Source organism: Hemiscyllium ocellatum, chromosome 38, assembly GCF_020745735.1.
Source record: "Hemiscyllium ocellatum isolate sHemOce1 chromosome 38, sHemOce1.pat.X.cur, whole genome shotgun sequence".
Taxonomy (NCBI): domain Eukaryota; kingdom Metazoa; phylum Chordata; class Chondrichthyes; order Orectolobiformes; family Hemiscylliidae; genus Hemiscyllium; species Hemiscyllium ocellatum.
This window is the reverse complement of record NC_083438.1, coordinates 31,825,572-31,843,840: the sequence shown is the minus strand read 5'-3', so window position 1 is coordinate 31,843,840 and position 18,269 is coordinate 31,825,572. Positions and strand designations below refer to the sequence as shown.

The following is an 18,269-nucleotide window of genomic DNA, read 5'->3' as shown; positions in this document are numbered from 1 at the left end:
AAGGGGGGCTTAGAGTTGTGAATAGTTGTTGTTTAATGTTCACTTTTAGAGTTAAGGAATAAATTGATATTATTTTTGTTAAATAGTGCAATTGGGGAGTTTTCTGTCACTCATATTTTCACAGATTAGGAGGAAAAGTGAACGTTTCTGTGTGTTTGGTTTAATTAACAGAAGAGTTCACCACCATGTTGTTACATTGGCCTAACAAGGGTCTTATGTTGCTGCAACATGGTTGGCCAACTCTTGTACTCCATGTCCCAGCCAATGAAGGCAAGCATATCCAATACCTTCTCAATCACCTTGGTCACCTGGGTTGCCACTTTGTGGGAACTATGGACCTCCACACCCAGATCTGGCTGTATGCTAATGTTCCTAAGGGTTCTGCCATTTACAGTATTAACTCACACTTAAATTTGATCCTCCAAAATGCATCAGCTCGCATTTATCTGGTTAAATTCCATCTGCCATTTCCGTGCCCAAGTCACCAATCTATCTTTTCACAATCATCGGCACTATTAGCAACTCCGCAAACCTTCCTGTCATCTGCAAACGTACTAATCAGGCCACCCACATTTCTTCCAGATAATTTATATGCATTACAAACAGCAGAGGACCTAAGACTGATCCCTGTGGAACACTGGTAGTGACCGTTCTCCGTCACCACTACCCCCTGTCTTCTCTGACCAAGCTGGTTTTGCATCCATCTAGCCAGCCCACCCTGAATCCCATGTGATTTTAGTTTTTGTACCAACCCATGTGGGACTTTATCAAATGCCTCACTAAAGTCCATATAAACCACAGCCTTTCCCTGATCAATAACCCTTAGCATCTCTTCAAAAAAGTTCAATCAGGTACAATCCTGTACAAAACCATGCTACCTGTCACTAACTAGTCAATTTTATTTTCCCAAATGCGTGCATATCTTGTCCCTCAGTATCTTCTCCAAGAGTTTCCCCACCACAGATGCCAGGCTTACCAGCCTATAATTTCCTGGAATATCCCTGCTTCCTTTCCTAAACAAGGGAACGACTTTGGCTAATCTCCAGTTCGCTGGACCTTCACCTGTGGTCAAAGAGGATGTGAAGGTATCTGTTAATGCCCCAGGTATTTCCTCCCTTGTCACTCGCAGTACCCTGGGATACCCTGGGGACTTGTCTGCCTTAATGCCACTTAGGATACCCAAAACTTCCTCCTTCAATATATTGACATTCTCGAGAGCATTCACGCACTCATCCTATACCTCAACATCCCCTTACCCTCTCCCTTCAAATATATGATGCTGTTTTGCTGAAGATATTTCTTTAGCCTCCCTTTTTAACCTTTCTAATTTCACAAGAAAATTCCTTGCTAATTTCTCTACACTTCTCAAGGGCTTTGTCAGTCTGTAGCTGCCTAGATCTATCATTTGCTTCCTTACTAAGCTCACATTTTCCTTGTCATCCATGGTTCCTGAATCCTACCATTCCTGTTCTTCAGTTTTGCACACACACACACACACACTCTCACTGATGCTCTTGCTCTCATATACACAGCCTCTCTCTGTCTCATGCACTCTTTCTTACACACACACATTCTCTCTCTCACACACACTCTCTCTGACACACACACACACAGACAGACTCTGTTTCTCTCTCTCTCACACACACACACAAAATCACTCCCTGTCTCACATACACTTTCATATACACAATATCTCTCTCTCTCACACACATACTCAGTCACATTCTCTCACACAAATATACTCTCTCTCTTTTTCTCACACAGACACGTACACCCACAGTCTGTCACAAACACACACTTACATGTAAACACCCATTATCTTTTTCACATAAACACACACACAATCGATCTCTCTCACAAATGTTTTCTCTCTTACACACTGTCTCAGACAAATGCTTCCTAAATTCTCTCTCTCTGACACACACACACAAATTCCCACTCTCCATGTCATACACACTGTCTCTCACACGCACTGTCTCTCTCTTTCTCAAACACACTGCCTCACATAGATACTCTCTCATTCTCACACAGTCTTTTTATTCTCTCTGTGTCTCTTACATATATAGACATACTCTCTCACATGCACTGATTTGCTTTCTCCCGCTTATGCACTGAGTGTGTCTGTCTGTGTGTGCAATATTTTGTGTGTCTGTGCTTGTATGAGAGTGTGTCTGTGTGAGAGTGTGTTACTGCGTGAGTCTCTGTGTATGTGTGTGAGAGTGTGTGTGAGTGTGAGGGTGCATGTATACACACATTCTCACACACACACACAGACACTCTCTCGCACATATATGTTCATGCACACACGCACAGACTCACACGAATGCACACATTCTCACACACATATGCTGACACTGAATATACACACAATGCACTATTTTATGCACATCCTGACAGAAAAATGACACACACATGTGCAGCATCATACACATGCACACTCACACATGCACACACAGACTCACACACACTCTCACACACATACACAGAGACTCATGCAGTAACACACTCTCACACAGACACACTCTGATACAAGCACAGACACACAAAATATAGCACATACAGACAGACACACTCAGTCATACACACACACACACTCGCACATGCACACACACAGACACACACCCTCAGATACACACACATGCAAACTCACATACAGATACACACACATAAACTCACACATACACACACAAACACACTCTCACACAAACACATAGACACACACACAGTCACACACTCAAATGTGCACATACACACTCTCACCCACATGCACAAATGCACACAAACATATACTCACACAGACACATTCTCACACACACACACACACATGCACACATACACAGTCACGTACACACAGACACATACACATGCACTCACACACACACTCACAAACGCACACACGCTCACACTCACATTCACACACCATGCACACATACAGACTCTCTCACACACATACTGACACACACTCACACACATACACACTCAGACACAGACTCTCACACACAGACACACATTCTCTCACACAAACATACAGACATGCATACAAAGTCATGCACTCAAACAAGCTTTCACACATGTACATACACACGCACATACACTCATTCACACACTCTCACATACACACACAACTCTGTGTGACGGAGCTGCACCTCCATTAACATGCCTCACAATCACATACACTCTGATAGTCACACACGCAGATGCACATACTTGCGCATACACACACACACATGAATTTGCACACTCATTGGCTCACAGATACTAACACACAGGCAGACACACACACATATATACCTACACTGACAGATTCTAGCTACATGTATTGACACACCCACACACACAAACTAACACCAACAGAAACAGTAGTAAAGACAAATTCTGCTGCTACACAAGTCAGAGACAGTGAGAAGAGTCCAGGGAGCAGTAAAGTGGATAAACTCAGACCTGCGCTCCTCAAACCACCGCACCACACATCAATGTCATTGACTGTTGACAGATTACCTCCAGTGTTCGAGAAACTGGGACCAGTCACCAGGTCTGATTGGAAGGTCTGTCAGCAGGAATCAGCAAAGGCAGGGTTGTAAGATCAAATCCCACCCCACCACCGCACCGACACCCCCACGCAGACTCGCCCTGCTAAGGCAGGCTGGCATTCCCAAAAGACTACCTGTGAAGCAATCTCGGAATTTCTGTGCTTGCCTCTTCCTTATAGCTGGAGTGAACTGTGTGTCTGTGTGAGAGCATGTGTCTGTGCGTGAGTCTCCGTGTATCTGTGTGAGAGTGTGTGTCTGTGTGTGAGTCTCCGTGTATCTGTGTGAGAGTGTGTGTCTGTGTGTGAGTCTCTGTGTGAGAGTGTGTGTGTTATTTTTCTGTCAGGATATGCATAAAACTGACAGTGCATTGTGTGCGTGTCTGGGTGTTTCTCTGTGCCTGTGTGTGTGTATGTGTCTCTGTGTCTGTGTGTGCACAAGTGTCAGCATATGTGTGTGAGGACGTGTGCATTTGTGTAAGTCTCTGCACATGTACACACTGGGCTGCAGTTACACACAGGCACGCACAGATACACAGAGACACACAACCTCACACACACATAAACACACACACAGATACATACACAGATACACACAAACTCACGCACACATAAAGACACACAGATACATACACAGAGACACACAACCTCACGCACACATAAACACACACAGATACATACACAGAGACACACAACCTCACGCACACATAAACACACACAGATACACACAAACACAAGCACACATAAACACACACAGATACATACACAGAGACACACAACCTCACGCACACATAAACACACACAGATACATACACAGAGACACACAAACTCACGCACACATAAACACACACAGATACACACAAACACAAGCACACATAAACACACACAGATAAATACACAGACACACAGAGACACATAAACACACACACACACAGATACATACACAGACACACATAGACACAGACACACACACATACACACAGATACATACACAGATACACACAAACACAAGCACACATAAACACACACACAGATACATACACAGAGACACACAACCTCACGCACACATAAACACACACACAGATACATACACAGACACACAGAGACACATAAACACACACACACAGATACATACACAGACACACATAGACACAGACACACACACATACACACAGATACAGACAGACAGGCACATATACACACAAACACACACACACACACACACAGACACACACACAAAACAACATATCAGAGAGAGAGCAGCTCTGACGAACTAGCCCCTGAGAGGAACTGGGGAGATCTTTTGAAGAGGTGGCACCAGGACAATGGGCCAAGTGGTCTTTTCTCAAAAGTGCTGCACATAGACACAATATGAATATCCCAACTTCCCGAAGCTTCTGAAACAGGGGAAGTTTAATTTCTTTGTTGTGCAGCCACTGGTGTAGAGCAGGCAATTAGTGTGCACACAGCGAGATCCCAAAGACAGAGCAAAGTGTCAAAGACCTAGCTCCCCTATTTGTTTCAGTGATGATATGTCAGGCAAACCTCTCGCCATAGTGTGGCACTCCCACAGCACTGACCCTCCGACGCTGCCCACTCCCTCAGCACTGACCCTCCGACAGTGCCCACTCCCTCAGCACTGACTCCCCGACAGGGCGGCCTTCTCTCAGCACTGACCCTCCGACAGTGTCCACTCCCTCAGCACTGACCCTCCGACAGTGCGGCACTCCCTCAACACTGACCCTCCGACAGTGCGGCACTCCCTCAACACTGACCCTCCGACAGTGCGGCGCTCCCTGAGCACTGACCCTTCGACAGTGCGGCGCTCCCTCAGCACTGACCCTCCGACAGTGTCCACTCCCTCAGCACTGACCCTCCGACAGTGCGGCACTCCCTCAACACTGACCCTCCGACAGTGCGGCGCTCCCTGAGCACTGACCCTTCGACAGTGCGGCGCTCCCTCAGCACTGACCCCCCGACAGTGCGGCGCTCCCTCAGCACTGACCCTCGACAGTGTGGCGCTCCCTCACCACTGACCCTCCGACAGTGCGGCGCTCCCTCAGCACTGACCCTCCGACAGTGTCCACTCCCTCAGCACTGACCCTCCGACAGTGCGGCGCTCCCTCAGCACTGACCCTCTGACAGTGTGGCACTCCCTCAGCACTGACCCTCCGACAGGGCCCACTCCCTCAGCACTGACCCTCCAACAGTGTGGCACTCCCTCAGCTCTGACCCTCTGACAGTGTGGCACTCCCTCAGCTCTGACCTTCTGACAGTGCGGCACTCCCTCAGCACTGACCCTCCGACAGTGTCCACTCCCTCAGCACTGACCCTCCGACAGTGCCCACTCCCTCAGCACTGACCCTCCGACAGTGCGGCACTCCCCCAGCAGTGACCCTCTGACAGTGCGGCACTCCCGCAGCTCTGACCCTCCGACAGTGCGGCACTCCCTTAGTAGTACCCTCCGACAGTGCCCACTCCCTCAGCACTGACCCTCCGACAGTGCGGCACTCCCCCAGCAGTGACCCTCTGACAGTGCGGCACTCCCGCAGCTCTGACCCTCCGACAGTGCGGCACTCCCTTAGTAGTACCCTCCGACAGTGCGGCACTCCCTCAGCACTGACCTTCCGACAGGGCCCACTCCCTCAGCACTGACCCTCCGACAGTGCGGCACTCCCTCAGCACTGACCCTCCGACAGTGTCCACTCCCTCAGCACTGACCCTCTGACAGTGCGGCACTCCCTCAGCACTGACCCTCCGACAGTGTCCACTCCCTCAGCACTGACCGTCCGACAGTGCGGCGCTCCCTCAGCACTGACCCTCCGACAGTGACCACAGCCCTCAGTACTGACCCTCCGACAGTGCGGCTCTCCCTCAGCACTGACCCTCCCACAGGTCGGCACTCCCACAGCACTGACCATCTGACAGTGCGGCACTCCCTCAGTACTGACCCTTCGACAGTGCGGTGCTCCCTCAGCACTGACCCTCCGACACTGCAGCTCTCCCACAGCACTGACCCTCCGACAGTGCGGCACTCCCTCAGCACTGGCCCTCTGACAGTGTGGCACTCCCTCAGCACTGACCCTCTGACAGTGTGACACTGCCTCAGCACTGACCCTCCGACAGTGCCCACTCCCTCAGCACTGACCCTCCAACAGTGCGGCGCTCCCTCAGCACTGACCCTCCGACAGTGTGGCACACCCTCAGCACTGACCCTCCGACAGTGCGGCGCTCCCTCAGCACTGACCCTCCGACAGTGCGGCGTTCCCTCAGCACTGACCCTCTGACAGTGCGGCGTTCCCTCAGCACTGACCCTCCGACAGTGACCACAGCCCTCAGTACTGACCCTCCGACAATACGGCTCTCCCTCAGCACTGACCCTCCCACAGGTCGGCACTCCCACAGCACTGACCATTTGACAGTGCGGCACTCCCTCAGTACTGACCCTTCGACAGTGCAGTGCTCCCTCAGCACTGACCCTCCGACAGTGTGGCACTCCCTCAGCACTGACCCTCTGACAGTGTGACACTCCCTCAGCACTGACCCTCCAACAGTGCGGAGCTCCCTCAGCACTGACCCTCCGACAGTGCGGCGCTCCCTCAGCACTGACTCTTTGACAGTGCGGTACTCCCTCAGCACTGACCCTCCGACAGTGCGGCGTTCCCTCAGCACTGACCCTCCGACAGTGCGGCGTTCCCTCAGCACTGACCCTCCGACAGTGCAGCGCTCCCTCAGTACCGACCCTCTGACAGTGTCCACTCCCTCAGCACTGACCCTCCGACAGTGCGGCGCTCCCTCAGCACTGACCCTCCGACAGTGTGGCGCTCCCTCAGCATTGACCCTTCGACAGTGCGGCACTCCCTCAGCACTGACCCTCCGACAGTGTCCACTCCCTCAGCACATTCCCCTCCGACAGTGCCCACTCCCTCAGCACTGACCCTCTGACAGTGCGGCGCTCCCTCAGTACTGACCCTCCGACAGTGTCCACTCCCTCAGTACTGACCCTCCGATAGTGCAGCACTCCCTCAGCACTGAATCTCCGACAGGGCCCACTCCCTCAGCACTGACCCTCCGACAGTGTCCACTCCCTCAGTACTGACCCTCCGATAGTGCAGCACTCCCTCAGCACTGAATCTCCGACAGGCCCCACTCCCTCAGCACTGACTCTCCGACAGTGCGGCGCTCCCTCAGCACTGACCCTCCGACAGTGCGGAGCTCCCTCAGCACTGACTCTCCGACAGGGCCCACTCCCTCAGCACTGACCCTCCGACAGTGCGGCACTCCCTCAGCACTGACCCTCCGACAGTGCGGCGCTCCCTCAGCACTGACCCTCCGACAGTGCGGCGCTCCCTCAGCACTGACCCTCCGACAGTGCGGCGCTCCCTCAGCACTGACCCTCCGACAGTGCGGTGCTCCCTCAGCACTGACCCTCCGACAGTGCGGCGCTCCCTCAGCACTGACCCTTGGACAATCCTGTGCTCCTGAGCTTGGATTTCACAATGAGGATGTTGTAGGGTTGGTAGATCCACAGTGGGCTGAGTGGTTAAACTGATGAGTCAACCTCATTAGTCACGCCTTCATATTCCAAGTTGAGGATTTCCATTGCGTTCCCATTCCAGGTTTGTGAACACTCTGCTTTCTTTAATCAACCCACTCCCTTAACACTCCACTTGCATCGCTATGAATTCCTGGAAACACTTCACAAACTGCCTCACTTTGCAACTGCTCTCGACATTACACAGTTCAGGGACGTGGTTGGGCGTGGGTCTGAACTGGACACCACCATTCATCTTTCCTCACTATCTGGCACCCTGCTGCGGGTCACTGAATTCTCTCCTTAACTCCTCTCACAGGTGAGACTGGGCTTGGTCACGCTCTGATGCAGCTGGGCAAACATTGATGCAGCAAACACCTATCCCTGCGCTGCCCTTGTCCTGGGAGTGTTCATTCGGGGTTGTGTCGAGGCAGCTTTACACTACATCAAATCTTTTTCTGTCACCTACTCCAGCCCCTACGCCCCCTCCCTATTACAATAATCTCCCTCGGACCTTACACCCCTCCCTATCTGTGTAACCTCCTCCAGCCCCTACACCCCCTCCCTATCTCTGTAACCCTCTCCAGCCCCTACACTCCTCCCTATCTCTGTAACCCTCTCCAGCCCCTACACCCCTCCCTATCTCTGTAACCCCCTCCAGCCCCTACACCCCTCCCTATCTCTGTAACCCCCTCCAGCCCCTACACCCCTCCCTATCTCTGTAACCCCCTCCAGCCCCTACACCCCTCCCTATCTCTGTAACCCCCTCCAGCCCCTACACCCCTCCCTATCTCTGTAACCCCCTCCAGCCCCTACACCCCTCCCTATCTCTGTAACCTCCTCCAGCCCCTACACCCCTCCCTATCTCTGTAACCCCCTCCAGCCCCTACATCCCTCCCTATCTCTGTAACCCCCTCCACCCCTACACCCACTCCCTATCTCTGTAACCCCCTCCCTATCTCTGTAACTTCCTCAAGCCCCTACACCCCATCCCTATCACTGTAACCCCTGCCAGCCCCTACACCCCTCCCTATCTCTGTAACCCCCTCCACCCCTACACCCACTCCCTATCTCTGTAACCCCCTCCCTATCTCTGTAACCTCCTCCAGCCCCTACACCCCCTCCCTATCACTGTAACCCCTGCCAGCCCCTACACCCCTCCCTATCTCTGTAACCCCCTCAAGCCCCTACACCCCCTCCCTATCACTGTAACCTCCTCCACCCCTACACCCACTCCCTATCTCTGTAACCCCCTTCCTATCTCTGTAACCTCCTCCAGCCCCTACACCCCCTCCCTATCACTGTAACCCCTGCCAGTCCCTACACTCCTCCCTATCTCTGTAACCCCTCCAGCCCCTACATCCCTCCCTATCTCTGTAACCCCATCTAGCCTCTACACCCCCTCCCTATCTCTGTAACCCCCTCCAGCCCCACATCCTTCCCTATCTCTGTACCCCCTCCAACCTGTACCCCCTCCCTATCTCTGTTACCCCCTCCAGATCCTACATCCCTCCCTATCTCTGTAACCCCCTCCAACCCTTTCACCCCCTCTCGATCTGTGTAACCCCCTACAGTCCCTACAACCCTCCCTATATCTAAAACCCCCTCCAACCCACACATCCCTCCCTATCCCTGTAGTCCGAGTGCAATGTGCCTTTTTGTGTTAAGGTTCATTCTTGCCCCTCCCTTTTTATGAAAATTTCCACTGTTTTGCAAGGGGCACAGGGTGGCTGGCTCACTTCGGAAGCATGGCTGACTTATCCAACTCCGCGTCACAACTTGCAGCATCTGCAGAAGGACAAACAAGCCTGGTTTTCTCTGGTTTAAAGTGGCTTATTACAGATCCCTGAGAGACAGTATGTAAAGTCAAAAAACCCTTATAGCACGGAGAAAGGCCCTTTGGCCCAAACTGGCCCATGCTGACCAAAATGTCCATCCACACTAACTCCATTTCCCTGCACCTGGCCCATACCCTTCTAAACCTTTCCTATCCATGTATTTGTCCAAACAACTTTTAAATTTTAATGTACCTACCTCATCTACTTCCACTGGCAGCTCATTCCACCCTCTATGTAAAAAAGGTTCCCTTTTATTCTTTCCCCTCTAACCTTAAACTGATCCCCTCCAGTCCTCGATTCCCCAACCCTGGGAAAAAGACTGAGTGTATTCACCCTATCCAGGCCTCTCATGATCTTTTACACCTGCATAAGACCCTCCCTCAGTCTCTTCATTCGGAAAAAGAAGTCCTAGCTTGTCCAACCCCTCTCTGTAACTCAGGGTCTCGATTAGAGTGTGGTGCTGGAAAAGCACAGCAGGTCAGGCAGCATCCGAGGAGCAGGAGAATCGACATTTTGGGCATAAGCCCTGCATCAGGAATCTCGTGCACACTCTTCCACTCTGATCTCCAGCAACTGCAGTCCCCACTTTCTCCAATTTCTCTTTTAGGCTGACAAAGCTTCTCTCTGTCTTGCTCCCAGACCAAGCTGTTCAGCTCCCTGATAACCAATCACATGGTTGTTGGCAGGCAGAGGATCTTGGGCATTGGTCCCTCGTCCCCACCCATCAGCTTTCCTTGTGAACATCCCCCTTGGTTCCAGTTCGTCTGCACGTTGCTGGAACCCACAGCTACCGAAACAAGGTTCACAAAAGGTCTCAAATTCCTTATTGCAAAAAATGCAGCCGTCCTTGTAAATCCATGGGTTTTAAAACACTTTGTTCTCATTTCAGTCCATGCTGAGACAGAAAAAATAAACACCCAGTCTTAGAGTCTACCCAGCAGGCCCGCTGTCAGGGAAAGGCTGCCAGCATTCTCAAAGCTTCATCCCACCCTGGCAATGCTTTTCTACAACCTCTACCATCGGGGAGAGGGTACAGAAGCCTGGACACATGCACCAGCCGGTTTCATAACAGTTTCTACTGAAATGTTAGAATACTGAATGGACTCACAAACCCTCAACATTCACCTGGTTTTTGTATTTTTGCCACAGTTTACCTATTATTTTACTTATCTATGTGACTTAACTCTGTGATCCGCCTGTGTTGCTCATAAGACAAAGCATTTCACTGTGCCTCGGTACACGTGACATTCCATTCCATTCCATTCACACAGTAGCTCAGTGGTTAGCACCAAGGTCCCAGGTTCGGGCGACTGTCAGTGTGGAGTTTGCACATCCTCCCCGTGTCTGCGTGGGTTTCCTCCCACAGTCCAAAGGTGTGCAGGACAGGTGGATTGGCCAGGCCAAATTGCCCATAGTGTTCGGTGCATTAGTCAAGAGGGGAATGGGTCTGGGTGGGTTACTCTTCGGAGGGTGGGTGTGGACTGGTTGGGCCACATGGCCTGTTTCCGCACTGTAGGGAATTGAACCGAGCATGTAACAATTCAATTCAAATCACACAGCTTACACTGTTTCAGACGTGTTACAGGCGGTGGCTATGGCGGATGAATGGGGACAGGCTCCACACTCTAGCTGTCACTCGGATGAGCAGGAATCTCTTCCATCGGTGTGTGTGCGTTCGGAAAACATTTTAGTAGATCTTTGGCTCCGTCTTCCTTTGTCTATCAAATCCCAAAGCTCCTACCCTAGAGGCAGGGACATTACCTACTGCCCCATAAGGGGTCCCTCCTGAACACCCCTGTTACATTTATTTAAACTTTCATTTGTGAGTTGGTCGCTGGACCAGCATTTACTGCTTGTCCCTAGTTGCCCCCCTTGAGAAGGTGGGGGTGAGCTGCCCTCTTGGAGCCGCTGCAGTCCATGTGCTGTGGGTAGACCCACAATGTCCCTGAGGGAGGGAATTCCAGGATTCTGACCCACGAAGGAACGGTTGACACATTTCCAATTCGGGATGGTGAGAGGCTAGGAGGGGAACTTGCAATGGGGTGGTGTTCCCGTGTATCTGCTTCCCCTTGTCCTTCTAGATGGAAGTGGCCGTGGGTTTGGAAGGTGCTGCCTGAGGGTCTTTGGTGAGTTTCTGCAGTGGATCTTGTAGCTGGTACAACACTGCTGCTACTGAGGGGGGTGTGGGGGAGGGAGGGGATGGTACACACTGCTGTTACTGAGGGGGGGGTGGGGGGAGGGAGGGGATGGTACACACTGCTGTTACTGAGGGGGGAGGGGGAGGGAGGGGATGGTACACACTGCTGTTACTGAGTGTGGGTGGGGGGAGGGAGGGGATGGTACACACTGCTGCTACTGAGGGGGGTGTGGGGGAGGGAGGGGATGGTACACACTGCTGTTACTGAGTGTGGGTGGGGGGAGAGAGGGGATGGTACACACTGCTGTTACTGAGGGGGGGTGGGGGGAGGGAGGGGATGGTACACACTGCTGTTACTGAGCGTCGGTGGGGGGAGGGAGGGGATGGTACACACTGCTGTTACTGAGCATCGGTGGGGGGAGGGAGGGGATTGTACACACTGCTGTTACTGAGCGTCGGTGGGGGGGAGGGAGGGGATGGTACACGCTGCTGTTACTGAGGGGGGGTGGGGGGAGGGAGGGGATGGTACATGCTGCTGTTACTGAGGGGGGGTGGGGGGAGGGAGGGGATGGTACACACTGCTGTTACTGGGGGGGGTGGGGGGAGGGAGGGGATGGTGCACATTGCTGTTAATGGGGGGTGTGGGGGGAGGGAGGGGATGGTACACACTGCTGTTACTGAGCTTCGGTGGGGGGAGGGAGGGGATGGTACACACTGCTGTTACTGAGGGGGGTTGGGGGGAGGGGGGGGATGTTTGTGGGTGTGGGGCCAATCCAGCGGGGGCTGCTTTGTCCCTGGATGTTGTCGAGCTTCTCGAGTGTTGTTGGAGCTGCCCCCATCCAGGGGCAAGTGGGGAGTATTCCCTCACCCTCCTGACGTGTGCCTTGTCGATGGTGGGACAGGCTTTGGGGAGGAGAGTTACTCACTGCCATGTGCCCAGCCTCTGACCTGCTCTTATAGCCAGTGTTCTCATGTGGGTTGAGTTTCTGGTCAATGGAGATCCCCGAGGATACTCAAGGTGATGGTGCTAAAGTGAACGCCTCCCGATTTCGGGAGAATCTGGGACCAGCAGATGATTCATACAATACTCGTGACTCTGAGTGAGGGGAGGGTAAAGTTATCACAGGGGAAAGAACAGAACTCCGTGAGAACAAGCCACCAAAAATGGCACTTGGAGACATCACCACAACGGATTAATAAAAACATGTTTAGATAAGGACATTGAAGCAAACAGGGTATAATTGTCGAGCAAGTGTGACCAGCAGAAACAGTCAAAGGAGATTTTCTGTAACTTGGCAATGATCAGTACAATCTAATCATTTCATGATAAAGGAGCTATTTGACTGTTTAAATATGCAGGGTGTTTACCATTTGAGCGTAGCACATTGGGTCATTCAGGTGTAATTAAATATCATGGCTCAGTGATAGAGCAGTCACATTTCCTGATGTCAACAGGCTTGTAAAAACATTGGCCGTCCATCATCTGTGCACTGTCCCTGAACACAACAGGCCATTCACTCCCTCTGCTCCGTGCTAGCCTTTTTCCTACACACTACCCTCTCTTCCCGAAACCTCTCTTCATCACCCCCCCCCCCATCACCATGTCCTACTCTCCTTCCCCTCAATATTTTGACAGGATTCACTTTCCCCACCCCCTGTGGGAGTCAGTCCCATATTCGCCGCCCCCCCCCCACCCCACTCCCTGTGGGAGTGAGTCCCACAGTCCCCCTCCCACTCCCTGTGGGAGTGAGTCCCACATTCCCCCTCCCACTCCCTGTGGGAGTCAGTCCCACATTCCCCCCCCCACTCTCTGTAGGAGTGAGTCCCACATTCCTCCCCCACTCCCTGTGGGAGTGAGTCCTACATTCCCCCCTACTTCCTGTGGGAGTGAGTCCCACATTTCCACCCCCCCTCCATTCCCTGTGGGAGTCAGTCCCACATTCCCCCCCCCCTCCATTCCCTGTAGGAGTCAGTCCCACATTCCCCCCCCCCCCCCACTCTCTGTGGGAGTGAGTCCCACATTCCTCCCCTCACTCCCTGTGGGAGTCAGTCCCACATTCCCCTCCTACTCCCTGTGGGAGTCAGTCTCACATTCCCCTCCTACTCCCTGTGGGAGTCAATCCCACATTCCCCTCCTACTCCCTGTGGGAGTCAGTCCCACATTCCCCTCCTACTCCCTGTGGGAGTCAATCCCACATTCCCCTCCTACTCCCTGTGGGAGTCAGTCCCACATTCGTTATTACACCAGATGATGACCTCATTATCGCTGGTCTGTTTATATCATGAACTCAGGTGACGTTCTGGGGATCATGGTTCAAATCCCGTCAGGGTCGATGGTGGAATTTGGATTCAGTAAAAACCTGGAATTAGGAATCTCGTGTGAGTAAAACCCACCTGGTTAGCTCATGTCCTTTAGGGAAGGAAAGTGCCCTTGCTGCCTGGTCTGACCTACATGTGACTCCAGACCCACAGCCATGGGGGTTGACTCTTAACTGCCCCCTGGGCAATTAGGGATGGGTAATAAATGCTAGCCTAGTCAGTGATGTTCTCAATCCACGAATTAATTAAAAAGAGCACTGACCGCTGAATTTGCCCAGGTCAAGGGTGACCGGATTGTTCAGGACAACTGACATTCAGAGGGACCAAGGTGTCCCTTCATGTAACCAGAGAGGTGGCTAAAGCAATTCAGAAATTCATTGGGAAATATCCATATTCAGTTCAGGCACAGAGCTTAAACACAGGGAGGGGGTGCTGGATCTGTATAAACATTGTTTAGGTTGGTGATGGAGTATTGTGTGCAGTTCTGGAATCAACATAGAGTCATAGAGATGTACAGCACGGAAACAGACCCTTCGGTCCAACCCGTCCATGCCGACCAGATATCCCAACCCAATCTAGTCCCACCTGCCAGCACCCGGCCCATATCCCTCCAAACCCTTCCTATTCATATACCCATCCAGGTGCCTCATAATTGTTGCAATTGTACCAGCCTCCACCACATCCTCTCATTCCATACACGTACCACCCTCTGCGTGAAAAAGTTGCCCCTTAGCTCCCTTTTAAATCTTTCCTCTCTCACTCTACACCTATCCCCCCTGTCATGGACTCCCCCACCCCAGGGAAAAGACTTTGTCTATTTATCCTATCCATGCCCCTCATGATTTTGTAAACCTCTATAAGGCCACCCCTCAGCCTCTGACGGTCCAGGAAAAACAGCCCCAGCCTGTTCAGCCTCTCCCTGTAGCTCAGATCCTCCAACCCTGGCAACATCCTTGTAAATCTTTTCTGAACCCTTTCAAGTTTCATAACATCTTTCCGATAGGAATGAGACCAGAATTGCACACAATATTCCAACAGTGGCCTAACCAATGTCCTGTACAGCCGCAACATGACCTCCCAACTCCTGTACTCAATACTCTGACCAATAAAGGAAAGCATACCAAATGCCTTCTTCACTAACCTATCTACCTGCGACTCCACTTTCAAGGAGCTATGAACCTGCACTCCAAGGTCTCTTTGTTCAGCTACACTCCCCAGGACCTTACCATTAAAAGTCCTGCCCTGATTGACAGGAGGGATAGGATTGCACTGGAGAGGGTGCAGAGGGATTTATCAGGATGTTGCCTGGGTTGGAGAATTTTAGGGACGAAGAGTGATTGGATAAACTGGGGTTGTTTTTTCCTGGGAGACAGAACAGACTGAAGTGGGGCATGATTAAAATGTATACAATGCTGAGGGGTATAGGTAGGGGAGACAGGAGGAGAGTTCTCACCTTGGCGAGGGGATCAATGACCAGGGGTTGAAGGGAGATGTGAGGAAACATTTCTTCATCCAGAGGGTGGTGAGTATCTGGATGTCAGCGCCTGAATGGTTGGTACAAGCAGAAGCTCTCATAACAGTGGAGAAATATTGTGACGTTGTGTTGGATCAGCCCAAACCCCCCCCCCTCAAAATACAGAAAAGAGATGGTTCAGTCCCGAACTTTTATCTTATTTAAAAGATGCTGTAATTCGACTGGTCCACAACTCGGCTTTAAGCAAGACACACTTTATTCTGACAACACAAACCAAACAAAATGAAACACTGCCATACCTTTAGCTCTATTGAGTTGAATACTAAATAAATGATTGAACCACTAATCATCAACTGTTCCAATATTGCAACATCCCCATAAACACACCCTTGGTAAAGGCAAATTCAGCGAAACAGGTTCTCCTTACACGTTCCCGCCTCTCCGGTTCAGGGGAAAGGAACATCGAAAGAAACAACCCAGCAGCAGACAAAGGTCTTCTTGTGACTGCGGAGAGAGAGAGGGAGGGAGCTGTACCCATCGACATCAACAGCCAAAACCCCAACACAAAGTGAAACCAATGCATTGAGTGTGTGTGTGAGCCTCTCCCTGTAGCTCAAATCCTCCAACCCTGGCAACATCCTTTTCTGAACCCTTTCAAGTTTCACAACATCCTTCCGATAGGAAGGAGACCAGAATTGCAAGCAATATTCTAACAGTGGCCTGACCAATGTCCTGTACAGCCGCAACATGACCTCCCAGCTCCTGTACTCAATACTCCGACCAATTGGTTAAGGGCCCACTGAAGGTCTTCAATCAGAGAGAGCTGTGAACATCTCGCGCTCCCGTGCGCAGAACACCACAGAACATTCCAGGAAACTGGGGTGTGGGAGAAGGTTAGCGTTGCTGGGATGGGGGAGGTTGGTGTGGGGGAGGTCAGGAGCAGGCTGAGTGGGCCAAATGGCCTCCGAGCAACTCCCATCGATCTCTTGCCTTCTTCGAGCGGAACAGACAATGGATTCCGTGCCGGGTTCCTTTTGACCAGGAAAGCTTCCTTTACTAATTAGTTCAACAAGAGGTTTCTTTTAACTGAACTCAGGTGTGACAGGGTTTGAGATAAACAGGGAGGTACAGAAGAATTATTGTGGGGATTACAGACTCCCTACAGTGTAGGAGCAGGCCGCTCGGCCCAACAAGTCCGCACCGACCCTCCGAAGAGTAACCCAGCCAGCCCCATTCCCCTCCCCTACTCCCCTGACTAATACTCCTGACCTACAGGTTTCGCCTCTAAGGGCTCTTGAGCAGCGAATCACAACCTCAGTTTCTGTGGACGCACAGAAAGGAGACACCAATCTGATCAGTCATCATCCCAGTGAAATGTTGACATTGGAATTAATTTTATAGATTAGTCTCTAGTCTGTATCAGTGAGAGGCAGTCCCCAGAGACAGCTGCAGAACATAACATGTCCCGTCAAACTCTGGGAACAGCTGGTGTGTGAAACCTTATTTATTCGATAATGTGGCTATCAGTTTGATGATGGAATTAATCTTGTTGATTTTGCTATATTCTTCTTCCGCCTCATTCTCTCCTCTCTCTCTCTCTCTCTCTTTCTCTCTCACGCTCTCTCTCTCTCTCTCTCTCTCACATGTTCATTCTCTGGTGGTTAACTATGGGACAGTGTTAATTATTTTCAAAACATAAACTCTTCAAAATTTGACATCGGACTCTTCCCCAATGCAGTTTATGTAGTTAGTATCCCTCAGTTAGACCCACACTCAGAGCACTGTGTACAGTTCCAGTCTCCGTATCCCTCAATCAGACCCACACTCGGAGCACTGTGCACAGTTCCAGTCTCCGTATCCCTCAGTTAGACCCACACTCGGAGCACTGTGCACAGTTCCAGTCTCCGTATCCCTCAGTCAGACCCACACTCGGAGCACTGTGCACAGTTCCAGTCTCCGTATCCCTCAGTCAGACCCACACTCGGAGCTCTGTGCACAGTTCCAGTCTCTGTATCCCTCAGTTAGACCCACCCTCGGAGCGCTGTGCACTGTTCCAGTCTCTGTATCCCTCAGTCAGACCCACACTCGGAGCACTGTGCACAGTTCCAGTCTCCGTATCCCTCAGTCAGACTCACACTCGGAGCACTGTGCACAGTTCCAGTCTCCGTATCCCTCAGTCAGACCCACACTCGGAGCACTGTGCACAGTTCCAGTCTCCGTATCCCTCAGTCAGACCCACACTCGGAGCTCTGTGCACAGTTCCAGTCTCTGTATCCCTCAGTTAGACCCACCCTCGGAGCGCTGTGCACTGTTCCAGTCTCTGTATACCTCAGTCAGACCCACCCTCGGAGCACTGTGAACAGTTCCAGCCTCCGTATCCCTCAGTTAGCCCCACACTCGGAGCCTGTGAACAGTTCCAGTCTCCGTATCTCTCAGTTAGA

General features: G+C 51.6%; 1 protein-coding gene across 1 annotated transcript in view; it reads right to left on the bottom strand.

Annotated features, from left to right (window-relative positions):
* Nucleotides 1-3,542, bottom strand: part of LOC132833916 (free fatty acid receptor 2-like) — a 31,364-nt gene extending 27,822 nt beyond the window's left edge. The window contains exon 1 of the mRNA XM_060852577.1: nucleotides 3,499-3,542. The gene's annotated coding sequence lies outside the window, so the exon portion shown is untranslated. The remainder of the gene's footprint in view (nucleotides 1-3,498) is intronic.
* Nucleotides 3,543-18,269: the final 14,727 nt, after the last annotated feature.